Here is a 26,918-nt window from a genome sequence, read left to right as displayed (position 1 = left end):
GCATGAATGTCAAGGTTTTTTAAAGTAAGGCGTATAGAAGCGCTACGCAGTTTCAATACTCTCCTAATATCATTTCACTTGTGTTACGTCACTAATAGCAAAATGGAAACCACCAACATTATGCAGCCCTAGGTTCCCCACTCTCTTTATACCTTTATCTATCTTTCTAACTTCTTGCTTTTTACTTTCTATTTATATCTATATCTATATTTATCTATCTCTATCGCTTTTTATCTCTATCTATCTCTACCTCTTTCTGTATACAAATGAATATGTGTGTGTGTATGTGTGTATGTATTTGTGTGTGTATTTGTGTTTATTATATATATATATATGTATGTATCTGTATATATGAGTATGTATTTGCGTGTCCGCATGTATATATATGTGTATGTGTGCATATATGTGTATGTGTGCATATATGTGTATGTGTGTGTGTGTATGTGTGTAGATATATATGTGTGTGTACGTATGTCTGTGTATGTCTATATATATATATATAATAAATATATATATACATATACTTATATAAGTATATATATAAATATGTATATATATATGCGTATATATAAATATATACATATACATACACTTATATATATATGTATATATATATATATATATATATATATATATAAATATATATATATATATATATATATATATATATATATATATATATATATATATATATATATATATATATATATATACATATACACACATATATATACATAGACTGATATATGTTTATATATATATATATATATATATATATATATATATATATATATATATATATATATATATATATATATATGATGGATTCACCTGTCGTGAACGCTGTATGAGCGTTCAGTAACCAAAAGAAAAAGTGCTTTTTTCTATCCAGCGTTCACAAAGAATTTGCTGTTTTAAGTAGACCAACTTTGTGCACGTCAGATACAAGAAGAGCGCTGAGGAAGAGAGGATGCATAACTGAAACACATGGTGACTCGCCTTATTTACCATTCCGGGCCACATCATATAGGAAGTCCCCTTCAGCAAAGTTAGTCTAATTATACCAGACAGATGCTTAAACGTGTGAATGTGTGTGTGGTGGTGGGGGGAGTGTTTACATACATGCATACACTATATATGTGTGCGTGTGTGTGAGTGTATATATATATATATATATATATAGATAGATAGATAGATAGATAGATAGATAGATAGACATATAGATATGTGCAGGTAAAAGCTGCCACTCGATTTCGAACGATGTCAAGGCTTTACTGTTGTCTTAGACATGAGCAGTACGGATATGATTGTTTCAGTCCTCATATGGGTATACTTTCCTTTACTCTGATGTGGCAATGAAGGGTGCCTCTTGCAGTAGGTGTTCAGAGAGTTATCACCCACGCTGAGACATGCCCTTATTCCATCATGAAATTTTTCGTTGAGCGTTTGAATTTCATGGTTACGGCTGGCCGTAGTAGGAAACACCTACCCTATCCCTACTTTCCCCTTCTCTATATCCTCTCTACAGTCATGTATGAATGTAAGTTATAGCAGATACCAGTCATGTACTGGGATAGATTTAACGAAGCCTCCGTTTCTCTTCTTTATGTCCGCTATTTCTTCTCTGTTCCTATGTACTTATGAATATCTCGTTGCTGCAACGAATGCGGGCTCAGCAAGACACAACTGCAAAGTGTAAACGATCATCGCCTAATGGCCGACTGTGTGCAATGTCGAAGCTGAAAACTTCCAGTGGAGGAGACCTGAAACAATAGTGGCTAAGAGGTAGCTCCCCACTCCCCCAAAACCCTGGAACTCCCGAATTGGGAACCCCACTACTCCACAATGTATTAATACCTGACATAACAGGCAGCAGCCACGTACTTGGGATATACTTAACAGATTCCAGTTCTCCTTCTCTATGTCCTTTCCCTGACCATGTAGTAATGTAAGATATACCTAGTACCAGTCATATACTGGTGGCTGAGTTAACAAATTCGATTCCCCCTATTCTCCATGTTTTCCCTATAATCATGTACTGATATCAGACATAAGAGATGTCACCTTGTACTGAGCTAGATTTAATAGATCTTAACCTTTCTTCTCTGTGGCCATTCTATGACCATGTACTACTAATCTATAAAATATAATTAAACTTTTCACTTTGAAATAACTTGATTGCATCATCGATTATACTTTTCTAGGGGTTTCTTTGCTGTCTTTTTTTTTTTTTTTTTAGTGTTTACATTTTTGTTCTCTCTCTGTTCTGGCAGATCAAATAACGTTTGTAAACACTTTTACCTGATGCAGGTTGTGCGCAGTTGTTATACATTCAGCAGTAAATCAACGACAGGTATTTATGACATTTCTGATGCAATTACCGCTGAAAATTTGTACAGCTAAATACACACACACACACACATACACACACACACATACACACACACAAATTTGTATGTGTAAGTATGTGGGCATGTATATATACGTGTGTGTGTGTATTGTTTATATGATTATATATTTATATATATATATATATACATATACATATAATATATAATATATTATATATATATATATATATATATATATATATATATATATATATATATATATACATATAATATATAATATATATATATATATATATATATATATATATATATATACAGATGTACATACCACAAGACGACAATAATAATAATAATAATAATAATAATAATAATAATAATAATAATATGCCTAGCTTATATCTGACACGTTGTGTTCTTGCTTTCATTGCGTGAAAGTTTATGAGTTGTTATTGTTGCTGTTGTTGTGTGTGTACGCGCGCCTGTGTGCGTGTTTCTGTGCGCATATATATATATATATATGTATGTATGTATGTATGTATGTATGTATGTATGTATGTATGTATGCGTGTGTATGTTTGTGTGTGTGTGTGTGTGCATACATATATATATATATGTATGTGTGTATATATGTGTGTGTATGTATATTTGTATGCATGTATGTATGTATGTGCACGTTAGTATGTGTGTATGTATGTAGATTATTTGTTTTGTTTTACGTCTCTGGTTGTTTGACAGCCATCCATGTCTTGTCGTGCCGAAAAGATGTCATTCTATCGTTTTCCACACACACACACACACACACACACACACACACACACACACACACACACATATGCTTGTTCAGGTCTAAAGGAAATTCACCGTGTTAATATCGCAAAGGTTTCACCGTACCGTTGATGTAGTTCTCTGTACATTGCCGAAAAAAATAAGGAAGTGAAACAGCTTACGACACAGATATCTTAGTCTATTTAGTATATATTCTTTTCTATTCTAGGCACAAGGTCCGAAACCTTGGGGGGAGGGCTCCAGCCGATTAGATCGACCCCAGTACGTAACTGGTACTTAATTTATCGACCCCGAAAGGATGAAAGGCAAAGTCGACCTCGGTGGAATTTGAACTCAGAACGTAAAGACAGACGAAATACCGCTAAGCATTTCGCCCGGCGTGCTAACGTTTCTGCCAGCTCGCCGCCTTATATTCTTGTCTACTCTAGGCACAAGGCCCGAAATTTTGACGGAGGAGCCAGTCGAACAGATCGACCCCAGTATGCAACTGATACTTAAGTTATCGACCCCGAAAGGTAAAGTCGATCTCGGTGAAATTTGAACTCAGAACGTAAAGACAGGTGAAATGCCTGCCCGCTGTGTTAATGGTTATGTTAGCTCGCCACCTTATCCATCTAGCATATATTCCTTTCCACTATAGGCACAAGGCCTGACATTTTGGAGAAAGGATCTTTTCGATTTCATCGACCCCACTGCGCACTTAAGTGGTACTTATTTTATCGACCCCGAAAGAATGAAAGGTGAAAATTGACCTTGGCGCAATTTAAACTCAACGTAACGATGGACGCATTTTACCCGGCGTTTTAACGATTCTGTACCATCCCGCTGTCATTTCCTGATGCTTCGGCCTGGCCAAAGCCTTGTGAGCGGATCTGGTTGACGGAATCTGGAAGAACCTGTTGTATATATATATGTGTGTGTGTGTGTGTGTGTGTGTGTGTGTGTGTGTGTGTGTGTGTGTGTGTGTGTGTGTGTGTGTGTGTGTGTGTGTGTGTGCATATATATATATATGGCATATATCTATGCAACATTATAAAACCAGTTTCTCACTTTGCATACAGGTGAAACGCGTGCATGTGTGGGGCGTGGGAGAGCGCGTGTATGTGTGTGAGACAAACACGAGCCAAGAGAAATAATTCGAAGCGGCCAGTGGCATATATTTGAATAACATTGACGAATCTCGGTATGTTGAATGCCTGACGAAAAAGAGAAAAAATTCTTGATATGCTAAAATTATCTCTGCCTCTAGAGGTGATAGATGAGTTTCATGAGTACCAGAAACGACTACTACTCGCAGAATCTCCCACTTCTCTAATTTTGCAAGCTGAAATGACATCTGTGATTAGGAGAAATAATTATTAATTAGCTTCACGGTCTAAAAACAATGTTAATAAGATGCTTAGTGAAATTCCGAAGTCCCTATACACAAAATTAATATAAATATGCAAGGCAAGCCTCTAATATATGAATATTTTGATGCATAAAAGCTTTCAACTAATTGAATTTATACTATATATATATATACTCGTTTATTACGGGTGTTTGGTTCAAAAATAAAGCACCGTGTTAAATGAATCAGTGATAAGTGAATAATAGAGTTATGGGGGAAATAGGTATTGTTTCGAGACCCCCAAGTTGCATCTATAAGTTACTTAAATAACATCGCCAAGCAGTTTTTAAATACACATAATGATATTGTTTGATGTTTGGAAAAATATTTAGAGTAAAATTTTATAATATAATATCAGTAAATGATTTTTTGAAATGATAACCACAAATGTTATGACAACGAACCTTTGACTCATTACTAACCCATGTTATCACAGATCAGTCCTTGATAAATGAAGCATGGTTCACAATTGAGTGTACCGGGTTATCCCAGATCAGTTGTAAATAGATCAACGATAAACGAGGATAGATGTATTTAAATTTATTAGAGTCTTATTTAATAAGATAGTTGCTTCCAATCTGATGAAAATGTACAATAAAAATGATAAAAGTGGTCGGCACTTATTGTTTCTCTGAACCACATGAAACTGAAAAGGTTTTGTTGGTGTTTCCAAGTCAAACATGAGAAAATCTTACGAAAAATATTTTTGAGTTATTTTGTAGGTGTTTTCCAGAGCTTCATAAAAATGAAATTTTATTTAGAAGCTATTTTCTCGGTCAAAACATTACAATTATTAATAAAGGTGTATTTTATGTTAAAATACAAAAGAAAATAAATGAAAGTGTTTTTCGAAATGTTATAAATAAACATAAAAGTTTTTTTCTATGAACATATGATTATCAATATCAAACGAGAATAAAATCTTGGGGAAATTTCCCTCATCTTATCTGGATTCTCATTCCTAAGGTACGTTTCGATGTTATTACTATTATTATTATTATTATTATTATTATTATTATTATTATTATTATTATTATTATTATTGTTAACTTTCAGGTCACATGCCTGTGAGCATGTGACGTAGTGGTTAAGATCGCGAGCTACTAAACCCAAGATTCCGTGTTCGATTCCAGGTAGTGACCTTAATAATAATAATAATATGCTCATAGGGTACAGGAAACAACAGAATAAACAAATGTTTATCAGGAATCAAATTTAAATAATCAAAAAAATGGAGAAAACTTTTGATCAACACAAACAAACAAATTGAACCACATCGGCTGATTGTTTTTTTCATACAAAACATGGCATATTATGTTATGTCACGTTTTGTATTAAAAAAACAATTAACCCATGTGATTCAATTTGTTTGTTTGGTGATCAAAAGTTTTCTCCATTTTCTGATTATTTAAATTTATATATATATATATATATATATATATATATATATATATATATATATATATATATATATACAAACGAAATACCACTAAGCATTTTGCCCGGCGTGCTAACGTTTCTACCAGTTCGCCGCCTTGGGAAGCGAAATTATTCTTTTCTACCCTAGGCACAGGGCTCGAAATTTTGGGTGAAGGGGCCAGTAGATTAGATCGACCCCAGTACGCAACTGGTACTCAATTTATCGACCCCGAAAAGATGAAAGGCAAAGTCGACCTCGGCGGAATTTGAACTCAGAACGTAACGGCAGACGAAATACCGCTACACATTTTTAATCCGGCGTGTTAACGTTTCTATCAGCTCGCCGCCTTAGGAAGCGAAATTATTACCACACAACAACACCTGCGCCTTCCATACAACTGATTCCTGCATTTCAAGGTTTTTCCCAATTTCCGTATGTATGGCATTCTATTGCATCAAATTTCTATCCGTTGCAATATTCGTAATATGTCTTCCATTTTGCAAAGAAAGCATTTTAAGGTGCAAGCATTTTCCTTATCTTCTATAGTTACTGGCGGTGGTTTATATTAAGTAACAACAATATCACTTGTATTGGAAAATTCATGAATAACTGTAGATTGTTATCGGATGAGGCCACCCAAATGTAAACTGCATGGTGAGTCATCGGATCACATGAGACAAACAAAATTTAATTTTCATGCAAAAAAGGAAAAGAAAGAATTTGCTCTAAAAATGAATTTAGTCTGGAACTAAATGAAAACTAATATTATTTTGTAATTTTAAGGCAGCGAGTTGGCAGAGACGTTAGAACGCCGGGCGAAATGCTTAGTGGTATTTCGTCTGTCTTTACGTTCTGAATTCAAATTCCGCCGAGGTCGACTTTACCTGTCATCCTTCCGGGGTCGATAAATTAAGTACCAGTTGCATACTGGGGTAAATCTAATCGTCTGGTCCCCTTCCCACATATTTCGGGCCTCATGCCTAAGGTAGAAAAGAATTGTCAGCACGCCAGGTGGAGTGCTTAGGGTTAGGGTTAGGGTTAGGGGTAGTGCTTAGCAACATTTCATCCTTCTTCACATTCCGAGTTCAAATTCTACTCCTTTTGTAGACTTTTAATGAAGACGATGGTTATGACCTAGTGGTAGGGGTTATCGCACTCACGATCGGGAGATCGTGTGTTCTATTCCTAGACCGGGCAATGCGATGTGTTCTTGAGCAAAACACTTCATTCCACGCTGCTCTTCAATCACTTGGACATCTGCGGTCTGGCACACCCTGAACCTGTACAAGCAATGGCGATTTGATGGAAGGAAGGAGCCTATGTCCAGCACTATTGTTTTATTCTTTTATTTGTTTCAGCCATTTGACTGCGACCATACTGGAGGACCGCCTTAAAGGGTTTTTTAGTCGAAAAAATCAACCCAGGACCTATTCTTTGTAAACCTAGTATTTATTCTATCGGTTTTTCTTGCCGAACCGCTAAGTTACGTAGGCGTAAGTACACCAACATCGGTTGTCAAGCGATGGTGGGAGGACAAACATAGACACACACACACTCACACACACACACACAAATATATATATATATATATATATATATATATATATATATATATATATATACGTATGTATGTATAAATACGACGGGCTTCTTTCAGTTTCCGCCTACCAAATTCACTCACAAAGCTTTGATTGTGGAAGACACTTGCTTAAGGCGCCACGCTGTAGGACTGAACCTGGAATCATGTAGTTGGGAAGCAAGCTTCTTACCACACAGCCACGCCTGCACCTATAAAAAGAATCATTTGTGCAATTTGTTCGGCAAGAAAATTCAGAACAGCGTCTTTAATGGTTCGAGGAGACTGGCATTGAATTAAATGAATATCAGAAGAACGCTGATACCTGTTAAATAAGTGGGTCGTACAGTAAAATGGTTGGTGAAGGTTAGGAGTTCCTATCTTAACATTGGCACTATGTTAGGTTGTTCAGCTGACAAGACGTGTCTCTCTCTCGTTCTCGCTCTCGTTCTCGCTCTCTTTGAAATGCTCCAGTTTAGTCATCAGCTAACGAAATGATTACCATGGCAGTAAAGAAGAAAATACATGCGTTAGACATGTAAAGAACACAGCGCTATACCACAGTCATGTTAAATATGCGAATGAATACTCAAGAGAACTAAGCTAGGCAGCAGATGCCGTAAGAAAATTGCAACAGGCACACAACACTGCGCATGCGTTAATTCTCTCTCTCTCTCTCTCTCTCTCTCTCTCTCTCTCTCTCTCTCTCTCTCTGTATATATATATATATATATATATATATATATATACACGCGCACACACACACACACACAGGGTGGGCCATAATGATGAGACAGTTATAAAATAAATATATTTGGTGGTTATTTACATTATTTACATTTGACGGATATTTGTCCTCATCTTGTTTGTTGTTAACACAGCATTTCGGCTGATATACCCTCCAGCCTTCATCAGGTGTCTCGGAGAAATTTCAAACCTGGGTTCTCATTCCTAAGGTATTTTTTCGATGTTGTTGTTGTTGTTGTTATTATTATTATTATTATTATTATTATTATAACATCAAATAGATAGATAGATAGATAGATAGATAGATAGATACATACATACATACATACATACATACATACATACGAGCATACATACATAATACATACGTACATACATAACGCACACATACATACACATACATACAAGCATACATATATACATACATAATACATACATAATACATACATCCATACATAATTACAAGCATGCATACATACATGCATACATTCATACATGCATACATACATGCATACATACATACATGCATACATACATACATACATACATCATAGGCGAACAACCCCATACGTTTAAATAACTTATTTTCTGAATGCTTCCTTTTTGGCTTAAATTTTATTACGTTCTTTTGTATTTTTGTTCATCTTTTTTTCATGCTTCTCTTCACATTTTTCTACATGTTCTTGACATGTAGAAAAATCATTTCATTGCATGTGAATCAAACATTGCATTCAAAGCAATAATAGCAAATGTTTTCTCAAATACCTTCTTCATCTTACTGAAGAATGAGAACAGATCTCACCTTACCCAACTGAATCAATGTCTGCCGAGCTATTTGTTTTAACATGATCAAGCAGTCAGAACAATGTGTTTCTGCTTTACTTTTGTTTCCTTATGTAACTTCATACTTTATCCCTCCTCTCGTTCTCCCTCTCTCTCCATATATAATATGTGTGTGTGTGTGTGTGTGTGTGTGTGTGTGTGTGTGTGTGTGTGTGTGTGTGTGTGTGTGTGTGTGTGTGTGTGTACACATACGAATTTGTGTCATTGCCATTCACTTCAAATACATTTATATACATCGCGGTCATATTTGGAGCTGCCGCTCTAGTTTCATTTCAACTTCTACATTGTTATCATCATTGTCGTCATCATCATCATCATCATCATCATCATCATTATTATTATTATTACTATTGTTATTGTTGTTATATCGTTTATCTTCTGAGAGCTTTCGATCTTGATTGCTTCGGTTAATCCTCTTAGAACGGACAATAATCTATTGCCAAATACTGCACAGGGTCCCTTTCTACGATATCCAGTACCAATCTCAAAATCCTCACAGCCATGAGGATCGAACTCACATCCCTCTAATATCCGGTTAGAAAGCTTTACCATTTAAGCCAAACTGCCTGACCGCCAAATTCTTCTGCAATTTAAGAAGTTATAGAATCATCCAGGAGTTATTATTATTATTATTATTATTATTATTATTATTATTATTATTATTATCATTATTGTTATCATTATTATTGTTATTATTATTTTCATTGTTACCATTGTTATTATTATCATTATCATTGTTTATTGGTGGTGTTTTTGCTACTGGTTATCATTTACCGGTGCTATTGTTGCTAAGGCCATTGAGAGAAACAAGACTGCGCAGCAGTTCTTTAGAGCAATAACCCTGTAGACAAAGTTGAACGGGCTTCAAACGAATTCAAAATGCAAAACCCTTAAACTGCCTCTTTTAAAAAGACATTAATTCATAAATGAACGACTTTGGTCGAAGCTTCTTCCTTTGAAGTTGACTGCATTAATTATATGAGCTGCAATAGAAAAACAATGCGTCTCAAGCTTAACAATTCGTTCTTATGTATGTGTGTATATGTTTCCTAAACGAATGCACCTTTTTGTCTTGTATTTATCTCCACCCTTCCTCACATTGCCTCCATAAATCATGTCATTCACACTCATTTTAGCTTTAGTCTTTATAGCTGCAAGAGTGACTGTGTGGTAAGTAGCTTGCTTACCAACCACATGGTTCCGGGTTCAGTCCCACTGCGTGGCACCTTGGGCAAGTGTCTTCTACTATAGCCTCGGGCCGACCAAAGCCTTGTGAGTGGATTTGGTAGACGGAAACTGAAAGAAGCCTGTCGTATATATATATATATATATATATATATATATATGTGTGTGTGTGTGTGTGTGTGTGTGTGTGTGTGTGTGTGTGTGTGTTTGTCCCCCCAACATCGCTTGACAACCGATGCTGGTGTGTTTACGTCCCAGTATCTCAGCGCGGTAAAAGGGAATGATAGAATAAACACATAAATACCAAACTTGGAATAAATACTGGCGTGAATTTTCCCAGCTAAAACCCTTTCGAGGCGATGCCCCAGCATGGCCGCAGTCCAATAACTAGAACAAGTAATAGACAAATGTATGTGTCTGTGTGTATGTGTCTATGTGTGTGAGTATGTATATGTCTGTGTGACTGTGCGTGTGTGTGTACGTATGTCTGTGTGTGTGTATGTGTGTGCGTGTGTATATGTCTGTGTGCATGTGTTTGTGTGTGCGTATGTATATGTCTGTGTATATCTGTATGTATAGCTGTGTGTATGTTTATTTGCATGTGCGTGTGTGTATGTATTTGTGTGTGCGTGCGTGCATGCATATTTGCGTGTATGTTTGTATTTGGGGTCCTTGTAAAGAAATGTGATAAATTTATCTTAATTCATTCACTTAGTTTCAGCAGAAAAGTCACTTTTTATACATTTCGTCGGTTTTTCTTGCCTGTATTCGACACAATGTTAACAAGAAATAGAGACATTGCCCCACCTCCTCTCTCGCTTTTAAAGAAAAACTTTGACAACAATTAAACCGAAAACAAGCAAACAAAATACGAACAACAATGACAGATGCATCCGGGACCAGGAAATTTAATGTAAAAAGAAATTAGTCAAAGCTCACTAGAACTTGTAAGTTCATCGTGACCCCTCCCTCGTCTCCTCCCCATACCTTCGTCCTGATCACCTGTCCATATTGCTACAGAAAGTTAATAATGAGCAACTGACCCAACCCTCCACTATCCTACCCCACCCACCCTCCACCTCCAGCCATTTTCAGTATGAAGGAATATTTGATCTTTCTCCTCTCTAGTTCTTGGATTCCTACGTTGAACAAGAAGAGACTATTGTACTTTACGTATTTCTGTTAAACTTCTTGGTGTGTATGGGAGGGGGGGAAGGGCTCTTTTGGTTCAACTGTTTTCATTTTTTTGCTTTTGTTTTTCTTTTTAGGTGTGGGTGTGCAGTAAGCAGCTTATTTCCCAACCGTGAGGTCTTGGGGTTAGTCCCACTGCGCCGCACCTTCTACTAAAACCCCGAGCCGAACAAAGACTTGTGAGTGGATTTGATTGACGGAAACTAAAAGAAGCTTGTCGTGCATATGTGTGTGTAGGTGTATGTGTGCGTATATATATATATATATAATTCCCGAGCGTCATACTAATATATACTTTTGTTATTTACACCACCTGTCCTCGTCTGTTGTTATTATTTGTATATTCTCCCATATATATATATATATATATATATACGCACACATTTTCGAGATGCTGGACCGCTGAAACCTACGTTTTTTTCATTCTTTCGATCTCTGTTTATTTTCTCTTATTCCTTTCTGTTGAAGAGCGTAGGCTCGAAATGTAAAAGACTTTTTCATTTTCCCGAGCACAAATACGCCAATGTCGTTAAGAATTAAACCAATGCATCACTTTCATGAGAAGTAATCTATCTTTCAATATATTCGTTCATTTTTTTTTGTTCTTTTCTCCGCCATTTCTTCACTATCATTTCAACGATGTTAATAGATATTTTCTAGGGTGCTGTGAAGTAGCGACCTCTATCGTAAATGAACTCAGTTCAACGTCCTTACAGACATTATATTACATAAAATTCAACATTTATACCAGTCGTTATTGGTTTCTTCTCGTTGATATTTCATTAATGGTAAATTGATATTCTTCAGGGTTGTGCAATAGCGATAACTGTCATTATTCAAACCAATATTGCTTCCAATGCTATCATCGTCGTCGTCGTCGTCGTCGCTGTTGTTGTTGTTGTTTTTATTATTATTATTATTATTATTATTATTATTATTATTATTATTATTATTATTATTATTATCATCATCATCATCATCATCAAGGCGGTGAGCTAGCAGAAACGTTAGCACACCGGGCGAAATGATTAGCGGTATTTCATCTGTCTTTACGTTCTGAGTTCAAATTCCGCCGAAGTCGACTTTACCTTTCATCCCGATGTGACACCCAACTCCTGCATTTGGAGACGGAGTGCAGCAGCATCCTCAGCATATGAGTATTTACTCTAAAATGTTATGAGTTTCAAATTCTGTCAAGGTCTACTTTGCTTTTCATCCTTTCGGGGGTCGATAAAATAAGTAGCAGCCGAACACGGCTTATCTACTTCCCACTTCCCTGAAATTGCCTGTCTTGTGCCGAAACTTGAAACAATTCTTAGGAGATAACACTAACAATTTTTTTTTTTTTTTTCATAATGAACAGCTCCGAGCTGCTAAATTTGAATGATTATTTTTCATCGTAATGTTTTTGTATTTAATGTCAATGCTGTTTAGAAATATTTGACAGATATCTCGACAACATGACATATATCTGCTTGCTAAAGTTGATCCCAACTACGTGACAAGCAAACTTCTGTATTTTGGCAAGGACGTACGGTAAAAATTACACTACACATAACAACTGAAAGCTACAGACAAGGGCGGAAAACAGAAATAAATAAATAAATAAGGATGGAAGTTGGATGACTAAGACAAGCTATCATGTGTAATGTCTATAACACACGTTCAACAGCTCGCATCATGTTAAAGTGACCATATCTGCATCAGTCCACGTCAATTGCTCACGAATAATAGCAGCGTTCGAGTACAGGAAACAGCGTCATGCTCGGCACGTGTTCTCAGTGTATAGCAAGAAATGGCAACGGGTCTCTGATCTTTTGACATAGCGTGATTTCGTGTATAATCATAGTCTCTTTGAATTGACATATGGTTAGACATTTTATGAGAATAGGCAGCTGGGGGGGAAGGTTACAGTTGAGTGAACCGAACCAATATAATATGGTTAGTAGATGATACATTTTTCAACACAAAATAAACCCTGATAGGATCAGAACATAGAATATAAAAACATGAAAATACACACATAACTCAACTTACATCGTTTCGAGTTACGTCTTTTTCAACTGTATATTAGTCTTTTGTTGTTCTTCATTTTTTTTTTTTTTTTTTTGGTGGGTGGAGGGACATTAATGGATTTATCCGACTTTACGTCGGTTTCAACGAACATATTTAAAAGAAAAGATTTTTAAAACACCTAAAAATCGAATAAAATAGATGTGAAAACATGTACAAGACAGTTATTAAAACAAGTAAATGTTTGTGAAATATAATGTCTTGAATGGCACAACATTGCAGAATGGACTATAATAACTGTTACAATTTAATTATTCCTAGTCTGATATAATAATATTTCGGAATATAAAAATTCCTTCTTCAGATATCGCTAGGAATTGATCGAGTCACTGCTATAATCGGTTTTCCAACGGTTACTGAATATTTTTTTTTTTCGGAAGCGTCTCTGCAATAGTTTCACGTAGCTCCTTCCGGAAAATCCTCATGAGAAGTGCGTGATGGCGGCCATGTCTTAAGCTCGTGTGCATTGGCACATCCGCAGCGCTGCTTCTAAGATATGTACGCGCAGTTTTTCTGGGGTTTTTTTTATACATGAGCATGTCATCAAAAATGAACTTACACGCATTCAGATGTAGCTAACCTTCTAGCTTGCCAACCTCCAGCCTGTTGTTAATTTGGGGTACTTGTCTGTCTATGGGGATAGCTTCCTTAATTCTTAGATGTCCCAAATTTCTGTCATAGGCCTCAGTTGTGACTCTTATGCTTTCGTCGGTGTTTTGGCATCTGTCTAATGTTTGTTTATGTTTTTTATTCTTTTTTTTTTTTTCGTGTGACGTTGTTTTTCGAGTTCAATCGTATGTCTTAGAACCAAACACCGACGTAAGTTGAAGTATGCCTGTATTTATTATATACAATTATTAGAGTATGCGAAGGCCCATGGCTCAGTGGTTAGAGCGTTGGGCTTACAATCGTGATGTTGTGAGTTCGATTCCCGAACCGGGTTGTATGCTGTGCTCTTGAGCAAAATACTTTGTTTCACGTTGCTACAAAAATGAATTGCAATGGCACTGGTGCAAGCTGTATCAGCCTTTGCCTTGGACCACATCGGTGCCGTGGAAAGGGGGGAAAACTGGTCTGCATGGGTGACTGCTGGTTTTCCATAAACAACCTTGTCCGGACTTGTGTCTCGGAAGGGAACTTTCTAGGTGCAATCCCGTGGTCATTTGTGATCGAAAGGGGTGGGGTCGCTTCTGGCAAATTATATATTTTTTTGGCTTTAAAGAGACGATGCGTGGTAGCAAGATAGACCCTAGCACGATCGAACTTAGAATTAAATACTTATTAGACTTTTAATCCGCCATTTAATCTGGATTTTTGTACCACTCTAACGCTCTGGGGGTTTTGCATAATAAAACTGACTTTCTATTCAGCAACGGATTACGTATGGAGTAAAGTAACCCATATATACTCTGTATATATTAATCGACCTTGAATCATATTACTAAAACATAATACAATAATGGAAATTAAAGGGTCACGGTGACCAAAGTGGATCGGGGTGTGATCGATCTTCAGACATAAGTAGTGGTAGTAGTAGTAGTAGTAGTAGTAGTAGTAGTAGTAGTAGTGCTAATGGTGGAGTTGGTGGTAGTGGTAAAGATGGTGGAGGTGATCGTGGTGATGATAGTGTGTAGGGGAGGGGTTATGGTAATGATAATGGTAGTTATGGTGGTGAGGTTTGGTGATGGTGGTGGGGGTGGGGGTGGAATTTCCAATCATTTTTTTCTTTCTACTCTAGGCACAAGACCCGGAATCTTTGGGGAGGGAACCAGTCGATTAGATCAACCCCAGTACGCAACTGGTACTTAATTCATCGACCTCGAAAGGATGAAAGGTAAAGTCGATCTCGGCGGAATATGAACTCAGACCGTAGCGACTTCTGAAATACCGCGAAGCATTTAGCCCGGCGTGCTAACGTTTCTGCCAGCTCGCTGCCTTGAATCTCCAATCATTTTCACTACGCTACAATACAAGTTGATAGTATTATTGGTCGAACAACTGGAGCCTTCATCATGACAAAAGAAAAATGAGATCTCAGGTTCGGTGCGATTGCCTGACATCTTGGCCAAATGATATTTTGCTTTTATTCAGATGAAAACTGTATAGAAGTTCAAAATTCAGCATTGTCCACCAATATAACCCCTAATATCTTTGTAATGGGTTTAAATTGACGACCCAACGGTAATTAATCCAATGTTCTTTCAATGGATTTTAATTTACGACTCATCGGTGAGCAGTCGCAGTACCAGAGAATGATTTTCGCTATTTTTCCAATTATCGGGAGTGACAAATCTCGTCTAAGCATGAAGCTGTCTGTGAGTTCACACCATCGACAAGGAGGCCAAAATGCATCAAGCATTCTCACTAGTTACTGCAGGGATGATTTTCGTTTCCTCCTGATATATTATCGTGTTCTTAAACACAGCACGTCCAAGGGAAAGGCAACGACCGATACATCTTGGCACCAGTGACGTCGCGACCAATTTCTACAGCTGAGTGAACTGGAGCAACATTAAGTAAAGTGCCTTGCTCAAGAACACAACACGCAGCCCGGTCCGGGAATCGAACTCACAATCTCACGATCGTAAGCTCGACGCTCTAACCTCTGAGCCATGCGCCTTCACACACACACACACACACACACACACACACACACACACACACACACACACACACATATATATATATATATATATATATATATATATTAAAATGCTACACGAAAAGACAACGAACGAACATTCGGAAAATAGCAAAAAACAAACGACGTGTACATGTTCGTCCATCATCAATTATCAACCAAACATCATTATAATTTTGACTCCTTATGTATGTATGTACGTATGTATGTATGTATGTATGTATGTATGTATGTGTATGCATGTTTGTATGTGTGCGTGCGTGCATTTCTCTTTGTGTCTATGTTTGTCCCCACCCTTAACAACCGGTGTTGGTTTGTTTATCTCCTCGTAACTTAGCGGGTTCGGCAAAAGAGACCCTGATGAAATAAGTCCAAGACTTAATAAAAAAAAAATAATAAGTATTGATACCAACCTGATCTATTCGACTATGATACCCTTCGACTAAAACAAAAAATACTTCAAAGCGGTGCCCCTGCATGGCCGTAGTCCAATGATTGAACAGTAGAAGAGAGCAAAAACAAATGAAGCTGAATGTCAATGTAAATGGATAGAAATTCACGACCCACTTGTATATACTGTCCAACCTACTAACAAGTCAGCTATTTGTACTCTATCCAGTTTAATACTAATCCAAATCAATTTGACTTAATCCACCACTGTCTGGAAACGATTCCCAATAATAATCTGAAAGTCTCGTCTTATACTTTGTTTGTTTCTTTGTTTATAAGTTTTAATGAGAAATTGACGCCACCACTGCTGCTACGCTCACCATCACCACCATCATCATCATTATTCCACTCCATCTATATTGTATTGTCCCGTACCGCCCCCGATTTTTTTTATTTTTTTTTTTTTAATAATTATTATTATTATTATTATTATTATTATTATTATTATTATTATTATTATTATTATTATTATTATTATTATTATTATTATTATTATTATTATTATTATTATTATTATTATTATTATTATTATTATTATTATTATTATTATTATTATTATTATTATTATTATTATTATTATTATTATTATTATTATTATTATTATTATTATTATTATTATTATTATTATTATTATTATTATTATTATTATTATTATTATTATTATTATTATTATTATTATTATTATTATTATTATTATTATTATTATTATTATTATTATTATTATTATTATTATTATTATTATTATTATTATTATTATTATTATTATTATTATTATTATTATTATTATTATTATTATTATTATTATTATTATTATTATTATTATTATTATTATTATTATTATTATTATTATTATTATTATTATTATTATTATTATTATTATTATTATTGCGGCGGCGGCGGCGGTGCGCTGGCAGACTCGTTAGCGCAGTACTTCGCCCGTCGCTGCGTCCTGAGTTCAAATTCCATGGTTGGCTTTGCCTTTCATCCTTTCATGGTCGGTAAAATAAGTAACATTGGGGTCAATGTAATCGACATGTCCCCTCCCCCAAAATGTCTGCCCATGTGGAAAAATTTGAAACCATTATTATTATTATTATTATTATTATTATTATCTAAGGCGGCGAGCTGGCAGAAACGTTAGCACACCGAGCGAAATGCTTAGCGGCAAAACCTCGGCTGTTTAATGCACTGGGTCCATTAGCTGAATTTCTTAGCGTTGACTTAGATAGCATACGTAGACAGGGCCCCGGCTACTAGAGGCTGAACACGTCACTCCCAGCGTGCCAAGCTTACAGAGACTGGATTAAAGAGTTAGTTCAGAAAGCTTTGACGAGGGCAATCGTCAACAATAAATGGTGGTATAACCTAAAAAGGGCCATCAAAGTAGAATCAGTTAGATTTAGCAAAGTTTAAGCCGTAGAAACAAATAGATTAGAGGGTGATTTAGTGAGAAAGTTAGAAGAGGCGCTTAGGAAAGGCATTGCAACTGACTTGCTGGCACCGAGGTTGGCCCTCGATGGACTCTTCAACGCCAAGCACTAAGATTGCATTGTCAGAGCTAAGGCACGTACTCTGAGACAAGATGGAACCAAAGCTGCCCAATGGGACCGTGTGGCTGAGGCGCAAAATGGCAACACAAACAACATTCAGTCTTTGGTGGACCAAACTGGACGCACGGTGAACGAGCCGGAGCAGATGTGTGCGGCTTTTCAGCAACATTTTGCTGAATTGTTCGGGACGAATGGTGGGCCAGATCGCAGGATGGATTTCACTGCCTACTTCGATGGCCTGCCACGACTCTCAGCAAGAAATGCGGAGTGTTGCGAAAGGCCGATAACAATTGATGAAATACGGGACGAAATAATGGGCTGCACTGGGGGGGGGGGGGCGAATCGCCAGGATTAGATGGTCTGCTCTACGAGCTTTATTGCAGTATACCGGACTTCTTTGCAGGCCTCTTGGCAGATATCTTCTGCAACTGGCAACAGAATGAAAGAATTCTCACGACAACCTCCATCTCATGCGTTACATCGTGGATAGGATAGTTAAAGAACTTGGCATGGATGGGGCTCTGATCAATTTAGATCAGTCAAAAGCCTTTGATAGGGTTGACCATCAATATCTGGCGGCTGTTCTTAAGGCACCCGATTTCGGTTCAGTTTTCTGCGGTTGGATCGCTGCCATGTATAGCAACATCTGGTCGTTATTCCGGGTGAATCGTCACCTATCAGAACCATACAACATCGGGAGTTCGGTCCGTCAAGGGTGCCCACTCTTGTCCCTTCTGTATGTACTGACCCTCGATCTGTGTCGACGGACATTGTTGTAAGACGTTGGACGGTCGGGCCCGTAAAATTGCTCGGGGTCTGGTTCGGACCGTTATCCAACTGGAAAAGAACTGGATCGAGATGACGAGCTGGGTTGCCAGTCTCACCCAGAAATGGACCGAGAGGAAGCTATCCTTGAAAGGCCGAGCAGAGTTGGCGAACACATACGTCGCCTCCGTCATTTATTACCGCCTCACCGTCGTGCCTTGCCCCAGTTTGTACCTGGTCAATTTGGAGCGTTTACTTTTTACGCCCCTTACGGAAGGGACGGACTCCGCTGATCAGGCGCTCCATTTGCTGTCAACACCCTATGAACGGTGGGATTGGTATGCTGTGGCTATTGATGCAACAACGTGGATGCAAAGTAAACTTCTTAACCACACGTCCATACTTATATTATCAAATATATCATTAGAGTTAATAATGAAGGCGGCGATCTGGCAGTGTCGCTGGCAGTATTTCGTCTGCCGCTACGTTCTGAGTTCAAATTCCGCCCAGGTCAACTTTGCCTTTCATCCTTTCAGAGTCGATAAATTAATTACCAGTTGTGTACTGGGGTCGATGTAATCGACTAGTCTTCTCTCTCAAAACTTCGGGCCTTGTGCCTAGAATAGAAAGGATTATAATTAATAATGATTTCTAGTTTTGGCACAAGGCCAGCAAGTTTGAGAGAGTTAAGTTGCTTATATCGATCCCAGTACTAAACTAGTACCTATTTTATCGCCCCCGAAAGGAAGAGAAACAAAGTCGACCTCGGCGTAATTTGAACTCAGAACTTAAAGATGGATGAAATACCGCTAAGAATTTTGCCCGGCGTGCTAACGATTTCGCCAGCTCGCCTTAGAAGTAAATACAACCGAGTAGATGCATGCGGAAATCGTGCCTTTTGGGATAAAAGTAACCGACTGATGATTATTACGCAAAAAAAGACTTTGGGATTCACTAATTTTGATAACAAAAGATGGTTATTTCCTGTGCACTTATCGAAAATATACAAAAAAATCTGATCAATTGACAAGGGAGGTAACTATGGTATCGTTTACAAGGGAAATAACTCTGCGGTTTTCATGAAAAGCAAAACTATATTCTTCCCACACGGAAACTGCTACTTCAAGAATGTGAAATCTCTTTTGAGAGCGAGCCATATGCGATATAATTCATCATCAGGTGACCAGCACTTCCAAAACTTCAAGGTAATTTTTCGTTGGCTTACCATACACAGAGTCCCGCGAGCTGTAGTCACCGATGAGGTGGTTTCGGGCGAATTTCTGCCTTATTGGGCTTTCTCAGTAGCATGTACTTGCTACCATCCAAAAACTAAGGCGAAATTGGTCACTATTAATATATATATATTTTGTGCTTACTAACACAGCAAGTCCATATGAGAGACTATCTCGGGACGAACACAACAGTAAATTTGTCCTTTCACTATGTATCTACTACTGCGTGGCACCTTGGGCAAGTGTCTTCTACTATAGCCTCAGGACGACCAAAGTCTTGTGAGTAGATTTGGTAAACGGAAACTGAAAAAAGCCCGTTGTGTGTGTGTGTGTGTGTGTGCGTTTATCCTCCCCAATACCGCTGGACAACCGATGTTGGTGTGTTTAATTCTCCATAAATACTCATAATGATGACGATTAAAATAATCCTTTCTACTAAAAGCACAAGGCCAGCAATTTCGGGGGAGTGGGGTGGAGGTGGAGTCGATTACATCGAATCCAGTATTCAAGCAGCACTTATTTTATCGACCGCCAAAAGAATCTCAACTCAGAATGTAAAGAGGCAAGAAACGCTGCTAAGCATTTTTCCCGGCGTGCGAGGCATTTTGCCAGCTCACCACCCCCCGTCCGTTTTTATTATTATTATTCTTTTCTACTCTAGGCACAAGGTCCGAAATTAGATCGACCCCAATGCGTAACTGGTACTTAATTTATCGACCCTGAAAGGATGAAAGGTAAAGTCGACCTCGGCGGAATTTGAACCCAAAACGTAAAGACAGACGAAATACCTATTTCTTTACTGCCCACAAGGGGCTACACACAGAGGGGACAAACAAACGGATTAAGTCGATTATATCGACCCCGGTGCTTAACTGGTACTTAATTTATCGACTCTGAAAGGATGAAAGCCAAAGTCGACCTCGGCGGAATGTGAACCCACAAGAGGCTACACACAGAGGGGACAAACAAGGACAGATAAATGGATTAAGTCGATTATATCGACCCCGGTGCGTAACTGGTACTTAATTTATCGACCCCGAAAGGATGAAAGGCAAAGTCCACCTCGGCGGAATTTGAACTCAGAACGTAGCAGCAGACGAAATACCGCTAAGCATTTCGCACGGCGTGCTAACGTTTCTGCCAGCTCACCGCCTTAGAGCATTATTATTATTAAAAGCTTGAAGTTGTTGCAGAGATGGCGGAGTTATTAGAGCATTGGGGAGAAAAATACTTTGCAGTATTTGTTCTGATTCTTAACATTCTAAGTTCAAATCCCGCCGAGATCGAATTTGTATTTAGTTCCTTTCTGATCGATAAAACATGGGACCAGACAAATACTGAGATTGAATGTATCACCAATCCTCTCCTCAAAACAGTCGCGCATGTGTCTAAATCAGAAACCATTATTACAAGTTAGAAGACGAGCTGGCACGTGCCACTTCGTGGCACCTTGCTGGAATATCTTCCGGCTCTTTATCTTCCAAGTTCAAATTCTGCTGAATCGACTTTACCTTCCGTCCTTTCGTGATCGATAAAATAAAGTACCTTTGAGCATTGAGATGGATATACTCGACTTTTCTTTACCCTAAAACTGCTGGTCTCGTGCCAAGATTAGAAAGAATAAGCGGAGGTCGAAAATGATATCGTAAGGGACATAACTAACTGCATATTAATATTGAATTATTTCCCTTAGAGGTCATGTGACAGAAGAAGCTTGTTGCATGGCGTGATGCCTTTCGGTCTTGGTTTCATACATTTTTCTTTTGCTTGTTTCTGTCGTTTGACTGCGGCCATACTGGAGCACCACCTTTTAGTCGAAGGAATCAACCGCAGGACTTATTCTTTGTAAGACTGGTACTTATTCTATCGGAACTCTTTTGCCCAACTGCTAGGCTACGGGGACGTAAACACACCAACGTCGGTTGTCATGCGATGGGGAACAAACACAGACACACAAACATATACATATATATACATATATGAATTCTTCCAATTGCAAGTTTTCTTTTCAGGTACACGACACTGCTTTTCCCCTTCCCAGGCTACAGGCCCACACCCCCAACACCCATACTGTTAGGATTGGCACTCTCAACGTCGGCACGCTGAAAGGTAGATCTGGTGAAATTGTTGAGATGCTTGAACGGAGACGCGTAGATATGTGCTGCATCCAGGAAGTAAGATGGAGAGGAGGTTCTGCGAGGTTCCTCACAGGCAAAGAACACAGGTACAAGATTTTCTGGGCAGGGAACACTGACGGGGTCGGGGGCGTAGGAATACTTCTAGCGGAGAAATGGGTGGATAAGGTAATCGGGGTCGTTAGAGTAAGTGACAGAGTACTTAAGATTAGACTAGTGCTTCATCATAGATTAGCTACTGTCATCTCAGCCTATGCACCTCAACCAGGGCTACCAGATGGTCTGAAAGACCAATTCTATGACACCCTCTTGCAAACTACCTCGTCGACGAGTGACAGGGACCTTCTCTTTGTGGCTGGAGACTTCAACGGTCATGTCGGACGTCGTGCTGGAGGCTTCCATGGCATACATGGAGGCTATGGCTTCGGTTCCTGCAACGAGGAGGGAACCAGACTGCTGGAGTTCTGTGATGCAACTGATCTTATGGTCTGCAATACCAACTTCAGGAAACCTGCCAGTCACCTAGTCACCTACCGCTCCGGCAGACACTCTAGCCAAATCGACTACATCCTCGCCAGAAATAGGGAAAGAGGGCGGCTTATAAATGCCAAAACCTACCCTGGCGAAGAATGTACCCCACAACATAGATTAGTAGTTAGCGACTTTGGGATCAAGGCAAAATGGGTGCCCAGAATTAGACAGGCTTGGAGGAGAAGGGTGTGGAAGCTTAAAGACCCTGCAAACGGACAGAGACTTAGAGACAAGTTACTTGAAGCATTTAACGAAATAGAAGGGGATATAGCATCATACAACGTGGAAGACAATTGGAGATTTCTGCGGGACAACCTGTTGAAAGCCACCGACAAGATTTGTGGGTGGTGTAAGGTCCCCTCCCGACCCAGAGTAACGTGGTGGTGGAACAAGGAGGTAGACAGGGCTATTAGACAAAAGAAACAGGCTTGGAAGGACTGGAAGAACGGTGGTAGCAGGGAATTGTACCAATGTGCCAGAAGGGAGGCTAGGCGACAGGTTTATTTAGCCAGAGGGGAAGCAGATAAGGAAAGATTTGCCAATGTTCTGCGCCGTGAGGACCAAAGACTCGAGGTATTTCGTGTTGCAAGACAGTGTAGGAGAGAGAATAGTGATGTTGTAGGAGAGAAATGTGTTCGCATGGATGATGGTACGCTTGCATTAAATGAGGATGCAAAGAAAGAGGTCTGGAGATGCCACTACGATAGATTGCTTAATAAAGAGAATGAATGGGAGAAAGAGAGCCTGCCGTATGTCGACCCAATAGAGGGACCAGCTATCCGAGTTGATAGTACCAGGGTAGATAAAGCAATTAAGAGTATGAAGACCGGGAAAGCCCCCGGCCCATCAGGAATCACTGCAGAGATGCTCAAAATATCTGGCAGTGTTGGCTATAGCCTAGTCACCCGTATTACGAACCAGGTGATACACGAAGGAGTCATACCCAATGACTGGTGTAGCAGCATCATAGTCAACTGCTACAAAGGTAAAGGTGACGCTTTAGATACAAATAATTACAGAGGCATCAAGCTGTTAGATCAGGTTATGAAAGTTACAGAGAGGGTCATAGCCCAACTAATTAGGGAGCGAATCAATTTAGATGAGATGCAGTTTGGGTTCGTGCCAGGTAAAAGCACTACTGATGCCTTATTTCTAGTGAGACAGTTGCAGGAGAAATACCTAGCTAAGGATAAACCTCTGTACCTGGCTTTCGTTGACAGGGAGAAAGCCTTTGACAGGGTCCCCCGATCCCTTATCTGGTGGTCAATGAGGAAACTTGGGATAGAAGAATAGTTAGTGAGAGCTGTGCGAGCCATGTACAGAGATGCTGCCAGTAAGGTGAGGGTTGGAAATGAGTACAGCAATGAATTCCGGGTAGAGGTAGGGGTCCACCAAGGTTCCGTCCTCAGCCCCCTCTTATTTATCATAGTCCTCCAGGCAATCACAGAGGAGTTCAAGACAGGTTGCCCCTGGGAGCTCCTCTATGCTGATGACCTTGCCCTAATTGCGGAGTCACTATCAGAACTAGAGGAGAAGTTTCAGGTGTGGAAGCAAGGTCTAGAATTGAAGGGCCTTAGAGTCAACCTAGCTAAAACCAAAATCCTAATAAGTAGGAAGGTAGATAAAACACAAACCCATTCAGGTAGATGGCCCTGCTCAGTATGTAGAAAAGGAGTAGGTAGTAACTCTATAAGATGTACCCGGTGCAAGCTATGGACACATAAGAGGTGCAGCAACATCAAAGGCCGGTTAACTAGCAAGTTAGTTTTTGTTTGTGGCAGATGTTCAGGTGCAATAAAGACTGTAAACAAACAGGAAACAACTTCTATCTCATTCCAGGGTGAAAAACTAGAGGTAGTCGATAGCTTCCGCTATCTGGGCGACCAAGTTAGTAGTGGGGGTGGGTGCGCTGAAAGTGTAGCTGCTAGAATAAGAATAGCCTGGGCAAAGTTTAGAGAGCTCTTACCCCTGCTGGTGACAAAGGGACTCTCATTCAGAGTAAAAGGCAGACTGTATGACGCATGCGTACGAACAACCATGCTACATGGCAGTGAAACATGGGCTGTAACTGCTGAGGACATACGTAAGCTCGCAAGGAATGAAGCCAGTATGCTCCGTTGGATGTGTAATGTCAATGTGAATACCCGTCAGAGTGTAAGTATCTTGAGAGAAAAGCTGAACATTAGAAGCATCAGTTGTGGCGTGCAAGAGAGACGATTGCGCTGGTATGGACATGTGGTGAGAATGGAGGAGGATAGCTGCGTGAAAAAGTGCCACACCCTAACAGTTGAGGGAACCCGTGGAAGAGGTAGGCCCAGGAAGACCTGGGCTGAGGTGGTGAGGCAAGACCTTCGTACATTGGGCCTCACCGAGGTGATGACTACTGACCGAGACCTTTGGAAATGTGCTGTGCGTGAGAAGACCCGGCAAGCCAAGTAAGATCGTTGCCAGTGCCCCTGGACTGGTTCTTGTGCGGGTGGCACATGAGATGCACCATTTTGAGCGTGGCCGTTGCCAGTACCGCCTGACTGGCTCCTGTAGGATTTTCAAGCGAGATTGTTGCCAGTGCCCCTGGACTGGCTTGTGCGGGTGGCACATAAAAGACACCATTTCGAGCGTGGCCGTTTTCGTGCGGGTGACACGTAAAAGCACCCACTACACTCTCTGAGTGGTTGGCGTTAGGAAGGGCATCCAGCTGTAGAAACTCTGCCAAATCAGACTGGAGCCTGGTGTTGCCATCCGGTTTCACCAGTCCTCAGTCAAATCGTCCAACCCATGCTAGCATGGAAAGCGGACGTTAAACGATGATGATGATGATGATACATATGTATACGATGGGCTTTTTTCAGTTTTCGTCTACCAAATCCACTCACAGCTATAGTAGAAGATACTTGCCCAAGGTGCCACGCAGTGGGACTGACCCCGGAACCATGTGGTTTGGAAGCAAGCTTTTTACCACACAGCTTCCATAAAAACATATCAAGCCGTCAGGGAATATTACCTTGCTTGGAAACAAATGAAGGTTGATGACAAGAACAGCATCCGACTTGGAAAATCTGCCTCAATAAATTCCGTCTGATCCATGCAATGATGATGATGATGATGACGACGACGACGACGATGGCCGCATATAATGGTAGATGTATGTATATGTTTGACTCAACCAGTGTGAGTTTCTTTACATTTCCATAAGTTAGCAGTTTGGCAAAAAAAGAAAGTGATGTAATATTTATGAGATTTGAAACCAGTACTGGAGCTGTAGCACCATGACCAAAATCCAAAGACTGAAACAAACGGAAGCATAAAAGAATATGACTCTATCAGAAAAAGTTAGTTCCATCAACAATCTTGCTTGGATTCACCGATTCTCAGTGTTTAAACATGGCGACGCTATAAAGAAATTAACTTCTCAACCAGATGGTCTCAGGTTCAGTTCCACTGCACAGTACTTTAAGCAAGTGTGTCCAACAGTATTCCAGCATTTACCAATGTAATTTAAGTCAATCTGGAAGACAAAAACTGTATGAAGCCCATTATGTGTGTGCGTATGTGTGGTGAATCATTGTCATCATCATCATCATAACCATTTAATATTTGTCTTCTACGTAAGATGGGTTGAAACAGTTTGACAGGATCCAAATGAACTGGTGGACTGCATCACACTCTCCAATGCCTGCTTTGGCATCGTTTCTGTGGCTGGATATTTGGGGCTAATGCAGTTTTGCACCTCTCCTTGAAAAACGCGTTTTTTTTGAAAAAAAATTTTTCAGATTCCTACATTTTAGATGTCAAAGATTAAAAATATGCAAAAAAAAAATTTTGTCTGGATTTAATTTCGATTTGCATGTTAGTCAATTCGCTATGATCTCTTTAAAGTAAACAAGATCAAAAATTTTAATTGGGGGGGGGGGGTTAATTTTTTTTAATTTCTTTTTTTGCATATTCGTTTGTAATCTCCAACATCTAAAACCTAACAATCTGAAAATTTTTTTCAAAAAAATGCATTTTTCAAGATGAGGTGCGTTGTCAACTCCAATAGAAGATGATGTTAC

The 26,918-nt window shown here is 39.0% G+C and overlaps 1 long non-coding RNA gene across 3 annotated transcripts in view; it reads left to right on the top strand.

Annotated features, from left to right (window-relative positions):
* The window catches only part of LOC106868243 (uncharacterized), a 64,543-nt gene extending 52,490 nt beyond the window's left edge, over nucleotides 1-12,053 (top strand). Inside the window, exons 2-3 of one of the 3 annotated variants that reach the window (XR_008265278.1) lie at nucleotides 2,311-2,353; nucleotides 11,567-12,053. This is a non-coding gene — a long non-coding RNA (uncharacterized LOC106868243). Of the gene's footprint in view, nucleotides 1-2,273; nucleotides 2,354-11,566 lie in introns of all 3 variants that reach the window. The other 2 variants (XR_016243790.1, XR_008265277.2) reach the window with 2 other exon arrangements.
* The last annotated feature ends 14,865 nt before the right edge of the window (nucleotides 12,054-26,918 follow it).

This window comes from Octopus bimaculoides, chromosome 12, assembly GCF_046866305.1.
Source record: "Octopus bimaculoides isolate indiv1 chromosome 12, ASM4686630v1, whole genome shotgun sequence".
Lineage (NCBI taxonomy): Eukaryota > Metazoa > Mollusca > Cephalopoda > Octopoda > Octopodidae > Octopus > Octopus bimaculoides.
Note: the sequence above shows the minus strand (reverse complement) of the source record. Positions and strands in the feature narration are given on the sequence as shown.